Source organism: Procambarus clarkii, chromosome 50 (assembly GCF_040958095.1).
Source record: "Procambarus clarkii isolate CNS0578487 chromosome 50, FALCON_Pclarkii_2.0, whole genome shotgun sequence".
NCBI classification, from domain to species: domain Eukaryota; kingdom Metazoa; phylum Arthropoda; class Malacostraca; order Decapoda; family Cambaridae; genus Procambarus; species Procambarus clarkii.
In genome coordinates this window covers 6,176,653-6,188,803 of record NC_091199.1, presented here as the reverse complement: position 1 = coordinate 6,188,803, position 12,151 = coordinate 6,176,653, and the positions used below count along the sequence as shown (strand labels likewise).

General features: G+C 38.4%; 1 long non-coding RNA gene and 1 pseudogene across 1 annotated transcript; one reads left to right on the top strand and one right to left on the bottom strand.

Annotated features, from left to right (window-relative positions):
• The first annotated feature begins 4,458 nt into the window (after positions 1–4,458).
• LOC138351589 (uncharacterized) lies at positions 4,459–8,043 on the top strand. Its single transcript, XR_011222507.1, has 4 exons — positions 4,459–4,745; positions 5,796–6,016; positions 7,282–7,357; positions 7,919–8,043. It is a non-coding gene; the product is annotated as an uncharacterized lncRNA (long non-coding RNA).
• LOC138349641 (ATP-dependent RNA helicase Ddx1-like) overlaps positions 7,888–12,151 on the bottom strand; it is a 30,892-nt pseudogene continuing 26,628 nt past the window's right edge.

The window sequence follows — 12,151 nt, the reverse complement described above, 5'->3', positions numbered from 1 at the left end:
ACATGCCTAATTTTAAGTTTATGTATGGTCAATTGAACAATTAGTGTATTTTGTTTTTCCTTGCTCAAGAATACATAACAGGTGCTTAGAATACATAACAGAAGTTACTTTTAAGGGGGCATATTATGGAAAAATGTGATAAATGAAAAATGATTAGAATCAATCAAAACTTTTTTGGACTAGTGTATAGAATTTGATTCAACTGGCCCAACTCTGCATTGTAGCATAAAGAGGGAGAAAAATATTGAATCAATTTGGCCACAAATTAACTTGAAACAATTAGCTAGCTTAGTCATAGACATTATTTCAGTTATCACAATAGCATGTAAGTGTTTCAGTTTTATGCCAAAATCCCCCCTCACTGTCTGGCGCGTTGTCACCTGAGGGGGGCTTGGTGGACGGCTGCCGGAGTATGATGCTCCATGGGTCAGTCCTCTGTCCTTTTGCAGCCTTATGCTCTCTTTCCTCTTTTCGGCAATACGGTGTACCCGAAGGTAGTGTTCTGAGCACTCCAATTATTATTATTATTATTTTTTTTTATTGGGGGGGGGGGGCCCTCGATGGTCTTTCCTCCCTTATGGCCTCTCCGCACTTGGTCGACGATCTTATAATTTGCTGTCGAGGTGGTGATTCACCTTCAGCGGCGGCTTCAACTTGAGATTGATGCCGTGTCGTCTTGGGCCACCAATCATGGCTTCAAGTTCTCCGTAACAAAGATGAAACTCTTTTTCTTTGAGCATTTGTCTTCACACTCCCACTGTTTCCATCTTCACCGATGGGTCTAAGTCTGCTGACGGTGTAGGCTACTCTGTTGTTTTTCCCTGACAACACTGGTATGTGTGTCCTTCCTCCAGAGGATAGCATCTTCACAGCAGAACTTTATGCTCTTCGTTTCCTGCTTTCTCGTTCTCAATCCTCCTTTGTAGTGGTAGTTGACACTCGTAGTGTCCTCATGGCTTTGGGGTCTTTTAATCCAGTCCACCCGGTGGTCATCGAGATTCAACATTGGCCGTTTCTTATCTCCAGTAAATTAAAGTCGGGGAGTTTTGCTGCCATGTTGGTGTCTTTAAATGAGCGTGCGGATGCTACCGATAAGGAAGCTCCGCACTTGTCCATCTCCCATAAAGGTATTCCTTATTCAGATTTTTACCTAGTTTTTCATTCTTCCATCCTTGCCTGTTGGCAGGATTGTTGGTCTTCTGTTTCTGGCAACAAACTACGTACTCTTTTTAAGACGCTACATTTAAGAATTTCAGGATACGAGTCGTGTCCTGCACACCGCCCCCCATCCAGTGGGCAGAGGTGGATAGGTTACAAATCACTTAGTTACTACCTACAGTTAGCAAACGGGATATTTGGCTAAAATTTTTGTTAAATCATTTTGAATGAAATATTTATACATCTTTGGAACATTGGTTATAGAATTGTTTCTGAATTTCCGTATCTTTTCGCTCTCCATCACAGTGACGGAGGGTGTGCGAATAATTTTGTTGATATAGTTTACATTTGGTCAGGTCTACATCGGCAGATAATGAGAATTCCCAGAGATACTTGTAACGGAGTCTAAGCCGAGCAGTAGTAACATCTAGAAGTCTGCTGATTTTATTGGATGAACCATATATGTGTGGCTCTTCTTGCATGATTTAAATTTAAATAAGTCACAAGCAATAAACGTATTACCGAACATTCTGAGAGATAAACCTATACATTTCCTCCTTTACACAAGTAGTATGGTATCTTGCATGATAGTATGATGATAGATGGAATTACTGGTGTCGATTTCACTTTGCCTCAGATCTACAAGATTTTGTTGAAGATCTTGGTGTATTGCTGCTCTCAGATTGCTTATCGACAATCCAAGGTTATACTCAATTTCTCCATTAAAGGCAGATTTTTTGGCTAACGGAGGAATTTAGTATAACCTTGGATTGTCAGTAAGCCAGTGGGACAGCAAATAATAACAGTCCCCCCAAGAGCCAGGGAAGATTAGAGAGAACGACAGAGGAGCTGTCGAGAGAGAGCCGAGCATCCCGGCCTGTACGATCATGTAAATGTTCCGAACCTTAATGGAATCTGACCCATATATCAATCAGGTCAACCCATGTGTTGCGTTTCCAAAAGGGTCGCCCATGTTAGAATCGGTGAACGCCCTAGTAATATTGTTGAAAACATCTTAATAACTTATTAAACCAAAGGTCTTTTTATGTCAGAAGAACGGCAGAAACTAGATCTATATATGAAAACTCTTTCAGGACAAAATTTAAAGTAAAACTAAAGATATTTGTAGTTGTATAAAAGTTGCATTTTTCATCGGTCGTAGAGCCGGAAATCCGCAATATTCATCTCAGAACAATGCTTATTTCACGCAGAATCGTTAATAAACGTAAGATTTTTATACGTCTCAAGAAAGATAGAAACATAATCTTCATTTTAAATGCCTTACCATGGGCATATTTGTATTTAAAGTGAAGATACGTGTATTTTTCTAATCGGCGAGCTCCGATCCCGCACAGATCGAGCAACGGAGTAACTCTCTCAGAACAATGCTTATTTCACGTAAATTCGTTAATAAACGCAAATGTTTTTATATGTGTTTAGAAAGATAGAAATATAAGCTTCATTTTAAATACTTTACCATAGATATATATAAAGTTCTAATGAAGATTCACGTGTTTTAATAATCGCCGAGCTCCGACCCCGCACAGACTGATCGACAGAGCAACTCTCTCTCAGAACAATGCTTATTTCACGTAAATTCGTTAATAAACACATATGTTTTATATGCTCAAGAAAGATAGAAATATAAGCTTCATTTTAAATACTTTAACATAGACATATATAAAGCTCAAGTGAAGATACATACGTTTTTATAGTGGCATTCAGTAGCTTGTCGGTCATGGAATGCAGAAGCCTACGCACTTGCCAATATATTGTGTAATTAACAAAGATACGCTTATAAAGGCTAAAATATTATATGCCTTCAGAAAGACAGAGATATGCTCGTTATTGTGAGTGCACCAAAGGAAATATATCTTGTTGGAGGACAAAGATATATCAATTCTAAAATAAGTTTCGACTCTCGCTCGGGCGAGAGATAGCGCGACTCTCGCCCCATCTATTGGAGATTCTGTTCACCTAATGACCCAAAGCTACTCAAAGCCTCCTAGCATTACTTAAATAATGAAGAAATATGGTATATTTATTCACTATAATGTTGGTGCTTAATGCAGAACACGAGAAAACATATATTTACTATAAAATAATATACTTCCATTATGAAATAAGTAAATATGTGGCCTCACAGGACGTCAACGGTCCAGGTGTCAATGTTGTGGAGCGACTTATCCAAGATATATTGTTGTCTGGAAAGTGTTTGTTGGCATATCAACCTTCTGTACACAGTGATCCAGTCGTCGCACTTCTCTCCTTAAATGATCGCAAATTTAGTTTATTATATTAACAAGTAGAATACGTATTTCTAATAATATCTAACATAACTAGCCAGAAAATATTTAAGACTTATTGAAAAATACATGTCTGGAAGTTAAATCGACTTCATAGAACAATAGTGTTGGTATATACTAATCGTTATTCGTTAGTATGCGTTCGCTACTTAAAACATTTACTGTACTGATGTAAAATCTCCCATGTCTCTTCGCACATGGAACACCGAACCTTACACACTCTCTGATATATTGTTTAATTAATAGAGATTCACTAATAAAGCTTATAATTGTATATGTTATCAAAAAGGCATAGATAAAGTCGTTCTTACGTTTTAGTCACAGAGATTAGATATTAGTAAAGTAAAGTTCATTTTATTCAGGAAAGTACATAAATAGTCGATTTACAAACATAATATTGGATTTATAGATAGAGCTAGTACATACAATACCTAAAGCCACTAGTACGCATAGCGTTTCGGGCATATTATTGAGAGAGGAAAGATATTTATATTTAAATTTTTTTTTTTTTTTACCGACGCTTTCCCTATTGATGAGAACTACAACCTAATGAAGATAAATGTTAATTTTATGTAGATACTGTAATAAACGAAAGTTTTTAATGTCATCAGAGAAGAAGAAATATAAGCAAATTTTAAATCCCTTGTCATAAATATAACTGAAGTGAAAGCAAAGATATATGCATTTTGATAGTTACAAAGACAGCTCTTTAACACGGGTGGAACACAAACAAGGGGAACTTAGTACCCAAATGAGCCACAGAGATATTAGAAAGAATTTTTTCAGTGTCAGAGTAGTTAACAAATGGAATGTATTAAGCAGTGATGTGGTGCAGGCTGACTCCATACACAATTTCAAATGTAGATGTGATAGAGCCCAATAGGCTCAGGAACCTGTACACCTGTTGATTGACGGTTGAGAGTCGGGACCAAAGAACCAAAGCTCAACCCCCTGCAAGCACAAATTAGGTGAGTGCAACTAGGTGAATACAGCTGAGGGGCGGGACCAAACAGCTGAAGCTCAATTCCCTACGCATAACTAGGCGAGTCCATAGGAATTACCGTTTGTCCTGGCGCCATCTATGTTTTGACAGCAGTACTACTAATGTTCCCACGTTATGTGATGATCACTATACGGGTGTTACGGTCAGTTGCTCTTCTATATATGTTTATGGACAACGTAGGTGATTTGAGGCAATTTGCGGCCAGAGTGAAATAGTATCCACGCGGTGAGTGATGGAGGAGGATATATACTGCTGTGTACTCGACCAGCGGGTGAGAGGTAAGTTATATTGCGGAATAGATGGGTTATTTTAAGCGTAGAATGTCAGGTAACCGGTAACTACACAGATGGTGTAGTGTTTTTTTAAGTCTTTATTTACTAAAGTGGAACATTACATTATGCCTTTTTAGCTGAACAAGTCTACTGGTGGGGGAAGTAGACGGGTTTTATGAAAGTATTTTGCCTAAATATTTGTATTTGGTTAACTAGTTCAGCCGTTACCAGGGAGGGTGTTCCTTTAATCCAATCTAAAAATTCTAGCCGGACGAAGTGATTAAATAAAGAAATTGAATAGAACGAAGTGGTTTGCCAGGGTGCTTAACATTTAGTTTAGTTCACTTACTATGCAGCCCATGCTTAAAGAATTCAAGTTTCATATTGAATTTACCGTAGTTTTACTGCATTTAATATACCGTTTTTACCCTATTTAATTATGTCGGGTAAAGGCCGGTCGTGGAAAGTTCCTAATATAGCAAGTTTTAAAGGAAAAGTTTGAGTTAACTTTAACACTTAAGTTAGTGACCAATTAGCTTAGTCTATTGTGAGGAAAGTTGCTAGAATCTAACATTGCAAGTGCCATTTCTCTACTCTTTTTGAGAAACATGACGAGATGCATGAATCGCATAGTTTTATTACTAAATGTTCATGGATTAGGTTGCATAGTTGAGGAAATGGTGATAAGGTTTGTGATTTTGTGTACCTTGACTTCAGCAGAGATTTTGGTAGTGGCGCAAAATTGATAGGGGCTCGGATCATTGGGAATGCTGACTGAAGTTGAATAGGTCATGGCTATACCAAAGGAAATTAGTATAAATGGGGAGAAGTGTTGTAAGTATTGCCTAAAAGCTCTCCTTGGACCTCGGTTATTCGCAAGATTATGGTTTAGACTGCAATAGTTGCAGAATTGGCAAATAAAAAATACCGATGCCCTATATAGTTTTGAAATGGTTAAGACTACCAGATGCAGTTTAATGCTGACAAATGTAAGGTTTGGGGGCTAGGTAAAGATGAGATAGATGGTGTAGATTAAGAGTATTAAATTTTTTGCAGGTGGTAAATTCTCCCCGAGCTGGCACTGCTCTCCAGCCTGGGATGTTGATTGGTTAGTCTTCAACTGCCTCCCAACATGGTAGTGAGGTCCTGAGCTGACATGCAGTGAGGAACGTGGAAAGCTTCCTGAATTGGCACATGGTATGCCTCCCTTTCAAACAAGGAGCTGGCACAAATGTTCCAGCTAACATCAGAATAGTGGATGAAGCCCACACTAAAATGTAAGTGGTACAGTAAATGCATGGACACCCCCCCCCTTCCCTTTTGACACTGAACAGTTGGGAGGAAGGGGGGGGGGGAGAAAGTGTGGCTTATAGTTCTATTGCTACAGAATCTTTTGCCATAAGCCAGTGGCAGTGCCTATTGGCACTTGCTAATCAGAATCTCCCCCTTACATAGTTAATTAAAAACGAAATGCTGTAGACAAGCTTAACTTTTGAAGGGGGGCAACATTTTCGTTGCAATCAAAGCACATCAAAGATGCTCTGAGCTAACTTCCCCTAGTCATTAGTGAATGGTGGCCAGTAACTCTCTAGTAGGAACTTTACTGCCATATCTGCCAGTTTGCTAGAAATTGAAATTGGCATACTTGCTCAGCAACTACTTGCCCTCTTGTACCATGTTACTAAACCATAACATAACCACCACACCACCCATTCTTCTAAAATAACATCCCATATGATAAAAACTTCTGCTTTTAATAAATATTTCTAACTTTAATATTAGTTGGCTTGCATGGTGTTAATCATTCCTTTGGCAGAACTGTAGCTAAATTGTTCCCACATTTAATCCATTAACAGTACTGTATCAGGTTCATAATTTATAATAGTGTGGTCATAAGTGCTGCAGATGGGGGAGATAGAACCTTACACCTGCAGAAGTGTGGTGATAACTGGAGAATATGGCCTTGTATAGTTGCTAGTGTAAAAATATTACTAAATTTAGTAAAATCACATTGTCTTGGTAGTATAGTTGGGTTAATTATGAATTTTAAGACTAAAAAGCTTGGTACATAATTCAACAGAATAAATTTGTCCCCCCTAGTAGTAATCAGTGGTTGCAAAAGAATAAGAATTTTATATATTTTGTATTGCTTTTATTGAAATGTTATACATGGTTGTTAAATTAAAGTTTGTTTGCAATGTTCCAGAAAAATGTTCATGACTAAAGTTGTTGGAAAATAAAATTTGTATAGGATGTAGACTTGAAATGACTACAGCTTTGTTTGTAATATGTAAGAAATGTAAATTGCCATTGAAGTGCAGTTGTGGATAGTTATAATGACATTTACTGAAACTTTGCAAATTGATGCCATATATATTTATTGTTAAATTAGATCTTTACTACTGCTACTAGAATATGTAGGAAAGGTAAATTCCTTAAAGAAATTTTTTCCCTCTGAATTTGTAAACTACTGAATGCTAATTTGAAAAGTAAAGAAAGATCAGCTTTAAATCTGAAATTAATTTGTTGAAATATTTTTCAGGTGAAAGTGATTGTGATGCATGGACTGGCTTGGAGTGAGGCTCCTTTACTCTGCAAAAGGAAATCTACAAAAGTGGGTGAGTTTGAATTTGATGTTTTAGCTATATCAATGACCTAATCTTAATTCTCTTATCTAGTCCATTTATAGGTGTGTAACCATGTCCTACTGTTACAACCCACAGGGGATGATGCAGTGTGTACTGATCCTACCCCATTACATAAAAGGGGACCAGGCAGTCCTGCAGATTTCCCTGGCTTGACTTTTTCAGAGCTTTGCTCTACTACTCATCTAATAGATGGACTAGATTTGCATAGGTTTAGGGACCCTTAACAATGGTTACATTGTTAATTCTCACAGGGCTTGTTTGGTGAATGGGTGGATGCATCGAAGACTTTAGTGCCTGGCATGCATTGTACAGTGCTTTCAGTAAAGCATGTGTACAATGTGTTGATGGCATGAAAGTGGTGGATGTAATGCACCCATTCAGGGAACAAGCTCTGATATAAATTCAGAGGAAGGGATAGGCCTTGCTGAGCCAATCTTAAAAGATTGGCTGTTAGGATTTTTTGGGCTTATTATTAGGCATTGGTGATAATAAAAGTAGTGTCCCTGTTTAATGTTTATTTTTCTTTTACAGGTGATTGTCTCTGGTGTTGTCTTGGCCTTTGGATCTTCTGTCCCACAACCTGAAATGGTAATAAATATTAGATGTATTATAAATACTATCTGTAAAACTTATTAAATAAAACAATTTTAATGAAACTACTTTATATACCTTATCCTGAAATTATGCTGGAAATTATTGTTTACTACTATTGATGCAATGTTTAAACATCTGATTTTTTTACTTTGAAAATAAATACTTGGTAAAATTTACACCTATTTGTAACTTGTTACATAGGTGCAAGCAAAATGCATTGAAAAGATGTAAAAGTGGACTACCTATTCAATTTACATAAACTAACAAATATTGCAAATTACTCTGAAATATTAAAGTGGAAGAAAATTTAGTAAATATTTTAGTTTTCATATTTGAAAGTAAATTTAAAGCTATGCAACACTTAAGCTTTGTACAAATTATGATTAAATTAACTGAAGATCATTGTTAAACTTGCAAAACATTAGAAAAGTGACACTGAAGCATCTATACAACATGGTTTTCAGTCTTTGGTAACTTAAATTTAATCAAAGCTCTTAAATGATTTGTCTGCCAAACTCTTCAGATATTCTGAAATACTTTACCTAGATTAAAACAATGATGGTTTGAAAGGGCAAAACAGATTACTGTCAATTAGTTTGACCTAACATCTGCAAGGTCCTGAAGGAATGGAATTTTTTTTGTGAAACTTTGTTTGCTAAAAACAAACCCTGCCTAATGAACCTGCTCATTTTTTTTAGAAATGGTAATTGCAACATTACCAAAGGCCATTGTTTTAATAGCCAAAGTACCAAATGAAAGACCAAGAAGCAACAAACGGGTACATGGTAGAAAGGACAAAAGAATGGTTATGAGGACCCTTTCATTTGTTAAAGAAATGACTGGGGAAAAATGCTGTCATACCACAAGGGGTCTTAACCCTTGTCATATACATCACTGACATTAATCTAAAATATTACCAACCACAAAAATTGCTGATAACATGTTATAAAGAATATAATATTGAGGCCTTAATGCAGATCTCTAACTCTACAAACAGTAACAAGACTGGCAATTTCTTAATATAAAACAGAAAAAAATCTAAGACCTTGCACGTAAGCCAGAACAATCCATATCACAACTACCACATTAAAATGAAACAACAATGAAGGTAAGGTAATTACCAAAAGAAGGCACCAAACCGGGAAGGCCATGTAGCACCATCAAAGTGCGAAATAATCAGAGGGCGCTAAATATCACCAAGAATGCCAATACGAGAACAAAAACGCATAAGGCAAACTATATCAAAAGTATCCGATTCACCTAGAATTCTATCGAGGGACAAGTGACCGCGGGGGACAGTCGGAAAGCAAGACACGCTTGTCCTGGAAGTCTGGACATTCAACAAGGATATGCACAACTGTAAGAGGGACAACGCAATTCGGATAATAAGAAGCAGGGCGGCGCTCCATTAAGGGACCGTGGGTTAAGCGGGTATGACCAACCCAAAGCAGTGTCCCACCGCCGGTTACGGTGGTAGGAGGAAGGCCACGGGGACACACTAAGTTTGAGAGTACGCAGCTTGTTACCAACCACAGAGGACCAACAACCCTGCCAACGGGGAAGAATGAATAACAGGATAAAAGTCGGAATAAAGAATACCTTTACGGGAGATGGGACAAGAACGGATAGCTTCCTTAGCGGCAGCATCCGCACGCTCATTGAAACACCAATATGGCTGGGAACCCAGCAAAACTCTACTGATTTAAATTTACTAGAAATAAGAAACAGCCAATGTTGAATCTCAATGACCACCGGATGGACAGGATTAAAGGACCCTAGAGCCATGAGGGCACTACGAGAATCAACCACAAAGGAGGAATGAGAAGGAGAAAGCAAGAGACAAAGAGCATAGAGAATAGCATAAAGTTCTGCCGTAAAGACGCTAGCCTCCGAAGGGAGGCGACACATGTAAGTACGGTCAGGAAAAACAACAGAGTAGCCCACACCATCCGCAGACTTAGACCCATCAGGGAAGATGGAAATAGAGTGGGAGTGCGAAGAAAAGTGCTCAAGGAAGAGGCTTTTCAGAATTGTAGGAGGGGCAAAGGCTTTAGTAATACAAGTCAAGGACGTACAAAACTTGGGAAGGGGGACTCTCCACGGAGGTAATGAAGGAACAATACGAGGAGAAACATTAGAAATATGAACAGAAAGAGAATCCTGTAAGCGAGATAACTGGACAGAAAGTGGGAGACAATGAAGAGGAACAGGAACCACAGGAGGAGGAAAAGTCAATGCACGACAGAGGCGAGAGGAAGGATGTTGGAAGGACCGCGCAAGATAGCGAAGACAGTAGCGATCACGGCAGTCCTGAAGAGAGAGAAAGCCAGTGTCAACATACAAACTAAGGGCGGGAGTCGAACGAAAGGCACCAGAGCCGAGACGCAACCCAGTATGGTGCAAAGCATCAAGACGGCGAAGAGTAGAAGGAGAAGCAGAAGAGTATGCAGGGCAACCATAATCGAGTTTAGACAGGACGAGAGAGGAGTGCAAATAGAGGAGCGTGCGCCTATCCGCTCCCCATGAAGTATGGGACAAAACCTTAAGGAGGTTAAGGGCCTTAGAGCATTCAACTCGGAGGCAACAGATATGGGCTGACCAAGACAAACGAGTGTCAAAGACTAACCCCAAAAGCTTCGCGGAATCCCTGTACACAATGACATGACCATAAAGCAACAACAATGAAGTAAAGGTCCTTTCAGTAAGAATCTATCATTCACTGAAAGTTGCTGCAGTTAAAAATAAAAGAAAATACAAGTCCCTAGAAATAAACAAGCAACCTTTTTGACTAAGGAAAAGAAGGTAGTTATTCTACTGTATAAATCTAAGTATTCACTTAGATAACTGTATCCAAGCATAGAGGTTCCCCCCCCCCCTTCCCTTTCAGAAAAACATCTACTTTCGAAAAAGTTTAACATTGGCCAACAAAAATGATTCCAGAACTAAATTGCCTAATACCAGGAACAACTGAGAGCCATGACAAACACTGCAACCCTCTCCTACCCCCAAGTCTTATGCTATTTATGATCCAAGGTAATTTGAGATACTATACTGTACTTCCTACAGACGAGTCTAGTGAGAGGGTGATCTCCTGGCGATTAAATTGAAGCACGATACAGGTGTCAACGAACATCAGTCAGCCCACTTGTCAGCACAGTGGATAACTAATGACATCATAATCTGCAGTGTTGTATGCCTCCCTGTGGCCATTTAAATCAATAAAACACAGGGTTGTGGCAATGTTTACAGCATAAGGCAAGGTATAGAGGAATCCTGGAATGCCATGTAATGTGTAGTCCTTGAATGTGCTTTAGGCAACCAAATTGAATAACAACATTTCTGGTGTTCGGCTATATAATCCGAGTTTCTCATTCGGTATAATGTTTTAAACCTAAATAGGAATTCACTTTAAAGGTCAATTTATTTGGAAAGTGCTAACCAGATTCCAAATTACTGAGCTCTGAAAGTACTACAAGGCAAGTTTAACCGAATGAGTGTTTGCCTATCCATACCCCCATGAGGTATGTGACAACACTGAATAAAGAAAGGGTCTTTGAGCATTCACTGTGCAGGTATTTGACATGACCAATATAGCCAAGTGTTAAAGATCATTCTAAGCAGTTCTGCACAATCCATATACTATCAATTAATATAATTGTACAATGGTGCTTGGTGGATGATATTTCCTATTAAAACTCATTGGACAACTGTTTGTATTAGACATTTTAAACCTACAAATGGTAGCCCTAGATATCGCACTACAGTATTAATTACAAGATGAACAATGTAAAATCAATATCACAACAGCAAAGGATGACGGCTTTTCAACAACCGACAAACACGCAGGTCTAACACCAGCCATCCCGAGAGAGGACGTCCCTAGCATGTACACCCCACAACTTTACATCACCTTTGCTACCTCACGCGAGCACGCAACAGCATGAGGATGCCATACTCTCAAACCAACTCCATGCACTTTGAGGCTTTAACAACTCAACATTTAAAAAGTTGATTTAAAAAATCAAACACCTGAATTTTTCCTTAAATAAATTTACTAGGGAAATGCACACCAAGCCATGAAACTTACAATGAAGATGAACAAACTACACACAACTGTCACCAAACTTCCACATACCACCCCCCTCTCACTCCTGCCCTCCCTCCTTAGGT